General features: G+C 34.0%; 1 long non-coding RNA gene across 4 annotated transcripts; it reads right to left on the bottom strand.

Moving 5' to 3' along the window:
* Positions 1-9,065: 9,065 nt before the first annotated feature.
* LOC120080850 lies at positions 9,066-12,790 on the bottom strand. 4 transcript variants are annotated; one of them, XR_005482667.1, is made up of 3 exons: positions 12,245-12,790; positions 11,402-11,528; positions 9,066-9,408 (listed from the first exon to the last, which is right to left on the bottom strand). It is a non-coding gene; the product is annotated as an uncharacterized LOC120080850 (long non-coding RNA). The 4 variants fall into 4 exon arrangements; XR_005482669.1 differs by having other exon boundaries at positions 9,066-11,528; positions 12,245-12,309; positions 12,405-12,790; XR_005482668.1 differs by having other exon boundaries at positions 9,066-11,528; positions 12,241-12,790.
* Between the last annotated feature and the right edge of the window lie 998 nt (positions 12,791-13,788).

The raw sequence follows: 13,788 nt of genomic DNA, 5'->3' as shown, positions 1-13,788 counted from the left end.
TCGGCGAAACTAGCCACTCTCACCCATATAAATCAAAGGACCACCTTCATAGGCAAGAATTCACAACTCACTCATAATTTAGATCAAGTCACCTATGGTCATCCTGGTGAAATTTAAGTCTCTTCTAGCAATGATGTTATAAAGAGAGACTATTCATTTTGTGGTCCGATCTTATACAAACTTTTTGTATAGGATACCCTCATTCACATGTCTCCACATGAATTATCAAGACCAGATCATTTGCAGCACTTTACAACATTTGTAACAACGACAAAGTGGGTCGTTTCCATAGGGTCACCAGGAATAGGTACCCAACCTTATCCATCTACTACAAACTGTTTAGGTTATTACTTAAACGTGATCCACCTGTATGTCTTTACATACATGTTTAAGTTACATCATATAACCTTAGATCTTAGTTTATCAAATTGAATTATTGCTAACTAAATGTTTATAAAATACCTCTTATTTTATTAAATATATATGATTTGTTTTTTATAAACTACAAGATATATGAGATTAGGACACCAAATCCAACAAAGACACCCAACATTATCCATATACTATAGACCCTTTAGGTTATTACTTGAACATAATCCACCTGTATGTCTTCTACATGCTATTCAAATTTCATGAAATAATCGTGGATTTTTCCCGTAATGGATAAATTATTATTGCATATTTAATATAATCAATTATTAAATCAAAGAACTAATTAACTATGAGGCTTTATAGCATAAAAATCCCAACATTTTGAGCATTTATCTTTTTTTATTAGATTTTTTTTTTATTTTAAAGTCAGTTTATCTTATTTTGATAGATATTTTGTTATTTAGATTATCGTTTTTGAAAAGATCTAATATTATTTGTTTGATTTTTCAAATTTAAGAGGTCATCTTCTTCCCCTCTCCATCACAACCATCGACCCCCTTGTCTGACCTCTTCACTGGTGATCACAGATCACAAAAGATGGCTGGCGAGCTTCAGACGGCAACAACCTATGCATATGGATGTTGAGTGTTCTTCTCTATTGACACATTTGCTTCCTAACAAGTTTAGACTCGCAAATTTGTTATTGAGATTGATAATGTTTCCACACACGTAGATTCTTCTCCATCTCTGAGACTCTATGGACTACGTCGTCGAGCACGCTCCTTCAGTCTCGAACTTTAGTCAAAATTGGTTGTTGTTTGCATGTGCATCTTGGTTGGACAATTTAGAACGAAGGGGAAGAAGCTTCCTTTTGCACATGTCAGATTGAAGGAGAAGAATGGGAAATGGTTGATGTGGTAGGGTATTGAAGAATTAAGAACGAAAGGATGAAAGTTTCAGGATTTTTTTCCCTTTTGATTGTCGAATGATTTCTAAATTTTTCGGGTGGGTTGATTTCTGGGTTTCTTTGGTTGAATAGTGGGAAAAACGTGAATCTGCCCAATTTTTAAATACAACGTTCATTGTTTTTGGGGAAGAAAATAAAGATAGAAAAGGAAAAGGGAAGGTAGAAGAATAATTGAAAATGAGTCACCAAAATCTGTTGAGAATTTTTTAAAATTATTCCTCTCCACCAACCAAAGCAAGTCAAGTGTAATCATTTTTTATTCTTTTGTATTGTTGTATAACAACATTGAGGCACAATGTGTATATAAGTAAATAGACTATATATACCAAAATATATTGAATACAAAAGAAAAGTAGACGAAAGGGCATTCTCTAAAACAAAATTTCTTATTCTTCAACTTGGTATCAGAGTTACCATGGCCAAGGCCACACTCACCGGAAGCTCCTCCACCACCGAACCTGTGAAGTTCAGCACTCCACCGCTAAATCAGCTGCTTAATCAATTCACCACCACAAAGCTAGAACGAGGCAACTTCATGTTATGGAAGACGCTTGCGCTGTCCATCCTATAAAGCTACAAGCTCGAAGGACACCTCTTGGGGAAGATCCCTTGTCCACCGATGTTTGTCCAAACCACCTCAGAAGCAACCTCCAGCTCCCAAGTGATTAGTGATGATAGAGTAAGCTCGACAGTTGAACCGTGCCTGAATCTTTAATATGAAGCATGGCTGGCCGTCGATTAATTCTGCTAGGATGGCTGTATAACTCGATGGCTCCAGATGTTGCCGTCCAACTCATGGGGTACGAGAATGCAAAAGAACTGTGGGATGCCATCCAAGAGCTATTTGGAGTTTAATCCCGAGCTGAAGAAGACTACCTAAGATAGGTGTTCCAACAGACGAGGAAAGGAAGTCAGAAGATGAGTGAGTATCTGAAGTTGATAAAGCTACACTCCGACAACCTTACGCAGACGGGTAGCCCTGTTTCAACAAGAGCACTAATCTCGCAAGTTCTTCTTGGCCTTGATGAAGAGTATAACCCAGTAGTCGTGGGCATCTAAGACAAACCAGGTATTTCTTAGTTAGATATGCAATCCAAACTTCTTTCATATGAAAAACGCTTGAAACATCAAAAATTCTGTCAAAATGCATAGCTCCTTTGCCCATAATCCTTCTATCAATATAACTTTCAATAGTCACACAAATGGAGGAAAGTCACAGTTTAATCCCTCATTCAATGGGAATCAGCAACAGGGCAACAACTCTAAAAGAAGTAATTCAAACCACAATCCATTCAATGGACAAAATGGAGGCCGCGGACGAGGAAGAGTACGAAACAGCAACTTAAATAGACCGACATGTCAAGTCTATGGGAAGTATGGCCACTCAGCCTTGGTATGCTATCATCGATTTGATAAAGAATACTCTTAGAACAATGGACAAGGCAGAGGAAATCATGGGTCAATTGGCCCCAACAACAATTCCGTCGCTGTGTTCACAGCCTCACAGACCTCCAACTCTTTCATGGCCACACTAGAAACAATAGCTGATCCAAATTGATACATTGACAGTGGAGCTACAAATCATGTAACACCCGACTACAACAACATCAACAATTCGACTAAGTATGGAGGAAATGAACTGGTTATAGTAGGTAATGGTGAAAAACTACATATCTCTCATACTAGTAAATCTTACTTGTCTGATGGAAGAAATGAGTTTATACTAAATGATGTCCTATGTGTACCTAACATTGCAAAGAATTTGATTAGTATATCCAAGCGAGCCCATGACAATGTTGTTATTATTGAATTTCACACTAATTATTGTGTCATCAAGGACAAGGCTACGGGCAAAACACTACTGAAAGGGGAGCTTGATAGAGGATTATACCGCTTACAAGGAACTGAAGTACTGAAAGACACTGCCAAGAGAAGAGGAACTGCTCTGTACAAAAATAACCACCCGACTGCACTAGTTCTATCAGGAATTAGGATAATGTGGTTGAGTCAAGATCTATCTAGCATAGAAGATTAGGACATCCATCAACTAAGACATTAGATTATATCATTAGAGAATGTAATTTACCTTTCAAATCTAATGAAGGAAATGAATTTTGTGTCTCATATCAATTAGGAAAAGCAAGTGCTCTACCATTTCCAAATTCTCAATCTCAAGCATCAAACAAGTTTGACCTAATATATATAGATGTATGGGGACTAGCCTCTATTGACTCTACATATGGTTACCGGTACTATGTACTATTCTTGGGTGACCAGAGCAAATATGTGTGGATATACCCTATGAAACTGAAGAGTGAGACATTATCTGCATTCAATCACTTTACACAATTTATCCATACTCAATTCAAATCAGGGATCAAAATACTCCAGTCAGACAATGGTAAAGAGTATGATAGAATTCATCGACTCTATGAATCTAAAGGAATCTTAGTCAGAAAATCGTGCCTTTATATTTCTGCACAAAATGGCCAAGCCAAGCGCAAACATTGACATATAGTCGAAACTGACCTCACACTACTTGCACATGCGTCCATGCCTCTGTCCTTTTAGTAGGAGGCCTTCTCAACAGTAGCTTATCTTATAAATGGAATGCCTATAACCATGTTACAAGGTAAATCACCCGTCAATGTAATGTTTGGCTCTAACCTTGATTTTTTCAATCTCAGGACGTTTGATTGTGCTTGCTTTCCCTACCTAAGGCCATATCACAGTCAGAAATTCCAATTAGACTCAGAGAAATGTGTGTACATTGGTCCAAGCTCACAACACAAGGGATACAAATGCCTAAGTCCATCGGGCCAAATATATACCAGTAGACATGTGAAGTTCAATGAGAAAGACTTCCCATTTGTTTCCCCATCGTGTACCACGATTGCCCAGGCGACAGACACAATGATCACTAAGCTCTCATCACTCAGCAAAATCGCCCAGACGACGGACAAAACGATTGCTAAACTCCCATCGTTTAGAATGATCTCCCAGATGACAGACAACACGATTACTCAATTTCCATCGTTTAGAACAATCGACCAGGCGACAGACACAACGATCGCTAAGATTCCATCACCTAGCAAAATCGATCAACCTCCATCGTTCAGAACGATCACCGCAATGAAGAACCCCACGATCGTTGAGACTCTATCATCTAGCAAGATCGCTCAGGCGATAGCCTCAACGATAGCTGAGTTCTTAGTCCCAAGCCTTCAAACAATACTCAATAACCTACCTCAGTCACAGTCCTTCCCACAAATGAATCCCACACCTCCATCCGCTCTCGACCACACACCAACCACCACAAACCAAACATCCTCTCCAGGCTATGCCTCCTACCACAGTTCAAATCTATCTCTATTGTTGATTCCGCCCATCCCTCACTGTTGCCCATGATTCAACCCAGACTCGACCAATATGACAGCCCCAATATACCACATATATCATATCCTACTGATAACCCGTCATTAACCACCTTGCCAAAACCTTCCATCTCCTCTCGCCCCTCACCAGTTCCCACTCACCCAATGATAACCAGAGCTAAAGCTAACATATTTAAACCCAAAGCCTGGATGACAAGCAAAACTCTTGATTGGTTTCAAATAGAGCCCACAAGAATCATAGCTGCATTTGCAACTCCTCAGTGGAAGAAGGCTATGGATGAGGAATACTTAGCTCTCATAAAGAACAAGACATGGACACTGGTCCCACCATCTCCATCATACAATATAGTTGGAAATAAGTGGATATTTCGACTAAAGAGAAACATGGATGGCTCAATACAACGGTATAAGGCCCAACTGGTTGCGAAAGGCTTTCATCAACATCATGGTGTGGACTTTTTTTAGACGTTCAGCCCTGTCGTGAAGTCCTCCACAATCCGAGTAGTAATCAGTGTTGCAGTGTTACAAGACTGGTCTTTCAGTCAACTTGACTTTAACAATGCATTCTTAAATGGTAAACTCGCAGAGGATGTCTATATGTGCCAACCACCGGGGTATGTCAATGCTTAATATTTGAACCATGTCTACAAACTTGATAAGGCCATTTATGGCCTAAAACAAGCTCCAAGGGCATGGAACACTGCCCTCAGCTCTGTCCTAACAAAGTGGGGATTTCATCAGTCTCGATCGGATACCTCATTGTTTATCTACCGAACGATGGGATCAATAATCTTTCTCCTTGTTTATGTCGACGACATCATCATCACAGGTAACAATCCTAGACTAACAGAGAAACTCATTGAAACTCTTAATATTCAATTTACACTTAAGGATCTGGAACAACTTTGATACTTCCTCGGCATACAAGTTCATTACCTAGAGTCTGGTCTTCTAATAAATCAATCCAAGTATGTGGATGATCTATTGCACAAACTGCAAATGACTGATGTGAAACCGATGCCATCACCAAGTGTACAAAGTAGAAAACTATCCAAGAACGATGGGCATGCATCTCTAACCCATACATATATCACAACACCATAGGAGCTCTTCAGTACCTAACACACACACAACCAGACATCACCTATGCAGTCAACCAATTGAGTCAATTCCTTCAAACACCAACTGATGTACATTGGCAGGTAGCTAAGCGAGTACTTCGGTATGTCAACGACACGAAACATTGTGGCCTTTATTTCCAACCAAGCCTGAACTTAACCATCTCTGTCTACTCATATGTTGATTGGGCCTCCAATCTCGATGATAGAAAGTCGGTTGCTACCTACTACACATTTGTAGGGAATAACATTGTCCCATGGTCATCAAAGAAGCAAACGGTTATTGCACGATCGAATACAAAATCGGAATACAGAGCATTAGCTCATGCTACATTTGAAGTCCTCTAGCTTCAACATCTTCTTTGTGAGATGGGATTAAAAACAATTGCTCGACCGACCATCTGGTGCGACAATCTGGGGGTAGGAGCCTTAGCTGCAAACCCAGTTTTCACTCTTGAACTAAACATGTAGAAGTTGACATCCACTTTGTACGTGATCATGTCCTAAAAGGAGAAATCACCATCCGCTACGTTCTTTCGGCAGACCAACAAGCTGATTGTCTCACCAAACCACTCAACAATTCCCAATTCTACACACTCAGATCCAAATTGGGAGTACTTGAAGTACCCTCTAGTTTGAGGGGGTGTGTTAGGGAAGAAAATAAAGATAGAAAAGGAAAAGGGAAGGTGGAAGAATAATTGAAAATGAGTCACCAAAATCTTTTGAGAATTTGTTAGAATTATTCCTCTCCACCAACCAAAGCAAGTCAAGTGTAATCATTCTTTTATTCTTTTGTATTGTTGTGTAATAAGGGACAATGTGTATATAAGTAAATAGGCTGTATATACCAAAATATATTGAATACAAAAGAAAAGTAGACGAAAGAGCCTTCTCTGAAACAAAATTTCTTATTCTTCAATTATTGTTTATTCCTTTTGAATGTTTGGTCTTAGGAAAAACATGATTAGGGGTATTTTTATCCTTCCATCATTACTAGTGAAAAATTAAAAAGGTTATTTTGTCATTTTTGTAATTTACAAATTTTTTTACTACTTTTACAAATGAAACGTTAAAATTTATTATTCCTACTTGACCCTAAGTATATTCTAAGTAGATTGTTGAGTGAACCCATTTCTTTTTAATCTTTTATCAAACCCAAGTCTTTTATTTATTAATAGGCAACAACCCATGATGCCTATTTAGATGCAAAGTTTAAAATAGAAACTCTGCTCAAAATTACTTAAGATTTTTTTATTAAGTTAAGAAAAAATAAATAGAATATTTAAAAGTGTATGAACTAAAATCTATTTCTTTTTTTAAAAATAAAAACTTCACTTTTTTAGTTCAATAATTACAGGAGGGGAGAACCATACTAATTGATGCTTTTATCTACTGAAACTCTACTCAAATTATCAACGAATGTAATTATTAATTGGATAAAAAAATTATTTAAGGGAAACATGTTAAATTATATCGCTAAGCTTTGGAAGTTGTATCCAACTAAAAGCCTGAACTAATAATTGTATCATCTCAAATCTCTAAAATTTTGTAAAATATATCATTATCCCCTCCGTTATGTACCATTTAGAAAAATATTATGTAAAACTTATAATCATATCAATTAAACCCTTAATTTTTCATATAAATAAATTAATTTAGACTTTTAGTTATGTTTTTCTTTTAGAACCAACCATGCATCAAGTCTAGTAATTCATTTTGTAAAGGAAAATTGCAATGGGTGACAATTTGAATATGCTATTTTGTAGGTGTGTCACCTATATTTAATATTTTACAAATATGACAAAAACTTCAAGTATGAATTTTTAATTATTTTTCATTCCATATTTGCCCTAAACAATCAATTGATAGAGAGAGAGAAAGAAAGAGAGAGAGAGAGGAAAACAACGACCGGCAACTGGCGACTAGACGTGTTAGCAGTCGAGGAGGTAAGCAGTGGAAAGGGTGGAGCAGTGGGCAGCAACAGATGGTGTGGAGCAGTGCTAGTTCTGTCTCTTATACACATCTAGATGTGTATAAGAGACAGGTCGAGGAGGTAAGCAGTGGAAAGGGTGGAGCAGTGGGCAGCAACAGATGGTGTGGAGCAGTGCTAGTTAGTGAAAGAGATATGTTGGAGGAAATGAAGAGAGAGAGAGAGAGAGAACAAAGTAGCAACTGATGGCTGGAAATGTCGCGGTGAACAGAGATAAGTGGCAGGAAAGTGGAGCGATGGTCGACGACAGATAGTATGGAGGTGTGTTGGTTGGTGAAAAGAGAGATAGGGGGGAAGTTTATTGCTACAAAGAAGAAGTTTAGTTTTTCTTTTCTTTTCTTTTCTTTTTTTATCTAAGTGTATCATTAGAAAGTATATCAACTCAGTCAAGTGCATCATTAACAAGTTTATCAATAGTATATCAATCAAGTGTATCAACAGTATATCAGTTAAGTGTATTAGCATTATAAAATAGTGCATCATTATCAAGTATATCAGTCAAGTATATCTTTATTGAGTATATCAATTAAGTATGTCAGCTTTATCAATAGTATAAACGAGTGAATGATTGATAAATTTATCAACAGTTTATCAGTAAAGTACATCTATCAAGTATATCAAGTATATCGGTCAAGTACATCTTTATCAAGTATATCAGTCAAGTATATCAAGTGTATACCAGTGGTGTATCGAGTGTATCAGGTGTATCAAGTGTATATTAGTAGTAAGGACATTTGCGACATTTTACATCTTTTATATGTGGATTGGGCTTTGTCTTTGCGATTTTTGCAAACAATAAATATGTAGACTGTGAGCCTAATCAATGTATTTTGTTTTGCCCTTTTTGCAAGTGTCCCTTTTGTAAAATCGAAACTTCGTGAAATTTAGAGAATTAATGCATGAATCATTTCGAAAGGTAATCATAATGATAAGATGATCTAAACTGATTCGCTTCTAAATGAATTTAATTGATATAAATTATAAATTTCACATACTGTTTTTCAACTGAAATGAGAAGAAAAGTATAAATTGATGAGTTTGAAATTGATATTAATTAATAAGAGTAACAAATTTTGAACTATGGAGTAATTGGATTTAAACTTCCAAGTTAACCCGGAATAACTTGAATTCTCCCGTTACATCTCTTCCCCAACCAATGTAATTATTGGTTGCATAAAAGTTTTCTGCCACTAAATAAATGAGTTAAAATTAAAGATTTGAACTTTGACTAGTATTTTCAGAAATAATGCATATAGTTTATAACCATAAAAGTAAATATTTTGAATGAGGGAAAATCAACATAAAGGAATGGGTGTTTAGTTTAACAAAATATTGAGAAAAATCTCCCACTTTCTTTTCAATACACATGTCATGGTGAGTTTAACATAACGATAATAATTGGTATGCACTGCTTCTCTTGAGATCCGGAACAGTTGTTGTATCATGAAAAGAAATATACTTCTAACATGTTCCAACTTGAACATTAATCAGAAATAATTGGTATTATATTGCTTCGCTCTTCATGACCCACATTATTCTACTAGAAAAATCCTTCTGATATGCAACCTGGGAGAGGGGTTGTGATAATTAAAAATGTTCAATATACAAATATATGGATTAGATCAGACATAAATTAATGACATAAAAGAAACTTCTCCAAATCAAGGAAAGAGATGAAATGTGAGGTTTATTTATTAATTTTCTTGTGTGGATATATATGGTTTTTATGATAATGTTTTGAATCTGGTGGGCAAATTCCCAAAAATATGGGTCCTCCCCTAAATATTTTTAAGAAGCATTGATATACTTAAAAAAAATTTTAAGGTATGAAAATTGGAAAAAAAATAAAATCAGATTTAGGGGTTTTGGTCTGGCTGCTTTTATGTATTCTTGAAGCTTTGTGTATTTTAATAGTGAGACATTCTTTTTTAAATATAGGGACAAAAGTATTTCCTTCCAATCCTGGCCAAACAAACCATCTTCAAATTGTTTCTATGAATCAGCTTAAAGGTTTATGGCAAATTAGATAAATATAAGAACGGTTGCTAATATAGAAATCAGATCCAACATATTTGTAGATATAGTACAATATAAAAAAAATTAAAAATATAGTAAAATTTAAATCCAACTCTTAGAGTCTATCAATGATAGACCATATCGTTAATAGAAGTCTATCAACAATAGAGCTTATCACTAATAGAAGTCTATGACCAATAGATTTTGCTGTATTTGCAATTCTTTAATAATATTGCTCATCGCTTAATTATTAGACTTAAAAGTGTTACTTATCGCAATTACACTTAGGCCATGTTTATTGCCCTATAATCAAAATGGTTCCAATCGTAATGGATTTTCTTTTATTATTCATTATTCACATAATATTGTTAACTAACTTTCTGGAATGTATTTAAATGGACCCACTTTTCATATTACGATTGACGTTTATTGGAAAGTAAACGTGGCACTAAATACATATACCCAAATAAAAAAATCGAAACTACACAAAAGTGCAAACTAGTTCATTACCTAAAATAAAAAATAATAATAATAAAGTTGGGGAGCGATTTGAAAAACTTCTTCTAGAAGTATATTACAAAGTCATTATCAATTTGATCGAACGGTCTATTATCAAATGGGACCTTAATTAGATGACAGTTTACCAATTTTATATCTTGGATGCTTTCTCCATTAATGGCACATGTAATAAATTATTGAAGAGATAATGTAGAGAAGGAAGAGCATAGTAAAAGGTGGGGGTGACCATGTGATTAAAGGGATTTAAATAGGGAAGAGAAGAGACCATTTTTTTTTTTTAGAGAATTGGGGTCATGTGCTTTAAAACAAGAGAAAAGACCCTTTTCTTTTCTTGGATTACAAACAGCATAATGGTTTTTGCTTAAAGGACTGTTTTCAAGGGCTCCCCATCACATGTTTTATGGTATAGGATTCCCTTTATTTTTTGCCTTCAGGAACACTCAAATTTCAAGAGAAAATTCAAGACAAGAGAACAAAGGCACCATAATTATTATAAAACCATCAACTCCCATCCAAAGGGTAAAAGAAAAGGGTTTATTTTACTTTTAAAATGTTCAAAAGGTGAAATTAAGCTGTTTTGGAAGCTTTTAATCATCAAAATCTTCTATAAATCAAAATAGGTCAAAAGACTCAAAATTAAATTACCTTATAGATATTAAAGGGGATAAAAAAAAAAAAAAAAAAAAAAAAAGGAACTTGAAATTATTAGTAATTTCTTCTCATGTTTTGAACCACTGTTTCATCCCCAAAATTGTACTGAATCACCAGCCTTCCACTATGTTGTCTGCTAATGATGCTTCATCAATACCACAGACCATTTCTTTTTTCCTTATAAAAAGATAGCATTTATGTTCCTTTTTACTCTCATTCTCCAAAAATTAATCCAAACTTTCTGATGTATGGTATCTTTTTCTTTTATTATTATTATATCTTTAAACATCATGCTGGGTTCAGTAAGGAAAAATAAAAGGAAATTTAAAAGGGGAAGATATACATATATGTTAACAAACTTGAGAAAACTAACCCCTTTTTTACTTTCTTTTCGTTTGAGTAACAACTCTATGATTTCTTGGAAATATGATGACGGCCAATATGTCAACCTAGTTGAAACGTTTGGATGTGCCTTCCAATCTCTCCTATCTCTCACAGTTCTATTTCAAAAAACAAATTCATTTAGAACCCATTGTATATTAATTTGATTTTTTAGTTGAAATTTATACTTATTTCCTTGCCAAATGATTTCTATCTGATTTGAAAAATGTTTAATTTTTAATCAAATAATATCACAACAAAATTAAGTTTTTGAAAACATGGTAGGTGTTTAAAAAATAATAATAAATAAATAAAATTTACATGTGACTTCAGTTTTTATATAAACTTTTCCAAAGCAAAAAACCAAAAACCAAAAGGACATGCCCCATTTTGATAATCATTTCTTGTTTTTTTTGAAAAAAAAATAAGTATATAGAGAGTACTTTCCCATATTGAATTTTTTTGTTATATTACCTATTTTGAGGAGTATTTGAAAGGAAATCAAGCCAAATATTGGAAACTAAAGAAAATTGTTTTTGTTTTTATAATTTAGCAAAGAATTCAAGTCTTTAGTGGAGAAAGATAAAAACCATAGTAAATAAATTAGTAAAAAAAAAACATAATTTTCAAAAATTAAAAATCAAACGTTAATTGTCAAATGAGTTTTTGATTATCCAAAACATTTCAAAATTTATGGTTCATATATGCTATGTCTAGCAAAAAAAAAAAAAAAAAAATACTTATAATGAATAAATACATATTAATTTCAAAACTTGTTTTTCAAACAAATAATATAACTTCGATCCAAAGATTCAAAGTTTAAATTCTCACCCACCTAACGGAGCATTTTTCTTAACGTTTCGTCGAGAAATCAGATCTAGAGCTGGAATAAACTTCTCTCTTCATCCAATTAAAAACCCAACAAAAGAAAGGCAAAGTTATTGTAATGGATCTAAAGAGGCTAAATAGTTTTAAAGGGAAGGAGAAAAACGTACTTGAGATGCAAAAGCTTTATTGGGGTTAGCCTGAAAGTTAGAGATGGGGGAGCGGCGGACGGCAACGGAGTACGGTGGCCGGAGAAGTGAAGGGTAGATGGGGTTTAAATTGAAAGAAAACTACCTAAAGGAGGAATCCGAAGGGATAGCATGATCCAAAATTATGTAGAAGAAAATGATGAAAGTAAATATATAAGTTGGGATCAATGCGATCCCTTTGGATGCTTCCTCTAGTTGCAGAGAATTGTCCATTACAGAAAAACCCCTCCATTATTTTCTTTTCTTTTTTGTTCTCTTCTCTCTAGATCTTGATTCCTTGAAGCTTGAAACTTGGTTGAAGGAGGAGGCTTCAATATAAAAGAACAACTTAAGTGCTTAAACAACGACAGTTTTCCCCCTTTTTTATATAAAATATATATATATATAAAAGAAAATTCATTTTATACCACTCACACAATTGAATTGGCTTAAAATGCCTTCAAATGGGATGACTTGAAACCAAAGGCGACGTAAGACTCATTTTGTAGTGTTTGAAGTTCATCACTTTCTCGAACTTTTCTAATATAAAACAATAACTATTTTAATATTTTGTCAAAACTCAATAAGAGGTTTTATTCCTCCACCCTCAAGGAAAAAAAAAAGCTTGGATAAATGTTGCTATAATCTTAAACCTAAGCTATGAAAATGGTTGTAATTTTAACCCTCTAATGAATAGTCTCTCCAAATATTGTTCAATGAATTATAAAATATATGTACCATATGAAATTTATAAAATCTTAGAGAAAAACAACATTAAAACTAAATTTACAGTTGATATTTATGAATTTTTACGATGTTATTCAATAGTTAATTTGTACCTAGAGTAAAGATATATTTGTTTTGTTAAAACGGATGAATTTATGAAGATTTTTACCTTCTTTCTTTTTGTTAAAATTATGGGTGTATTGGTGGAAGTTGGATTGAGGTTAACAATTGTAGCACTTCGTTAAAGTTTAGGGTCCAAATTAATATAATTGACAAGTTTACAGTCAAACTACAAAACAAACGTCCTTAGACACAGGTAAAGTAAAGTATACTTTTTTTTTTTTTTGAGGAAATGTTAATGATCCATTTGTTAATCATTTGGTTTTTGAAAATTCAACTTATTTTCTCTCAATTTCGTACAATGGTCGTTATGCTTCTTAAGTAAAAAAAATTGAATTCTTAGCCAAAAATAAAAAACAAAAGAAGTTTTTAAAAACTAATTTTTTTTAAGTTTTCAAACCTTGGCTTGATTTTTAAAACATTGATAGAAAGTAGATAAAAAAAAATTAAAAAATTTAAATCCGTTTTGTAATCATTTGATTTTTTATTTTTGTTTTTGAAAATTAAACATATTTTCTTC

The sequence above is a fragment of the Benincasa hispida genome, chromosome 7, assembly GCF_009727055.1.
Source record: "Benincasa hispida cultivar B227 chromosome 7, ASM972705v1, whole genome shotgun sequence".
Classification (NCBI taxonomy): Eukaryota; Viridiplantae; Streptophyta; class Magnoliopsida; order Cucurbitales; family Cucurbitaceae; genus Benincasa; species Benincasa hispida.
Note: the sequence above shows the minus strand (reverse complement) of the source record. Positions and strands in the feature narration are given on the sequence as shown.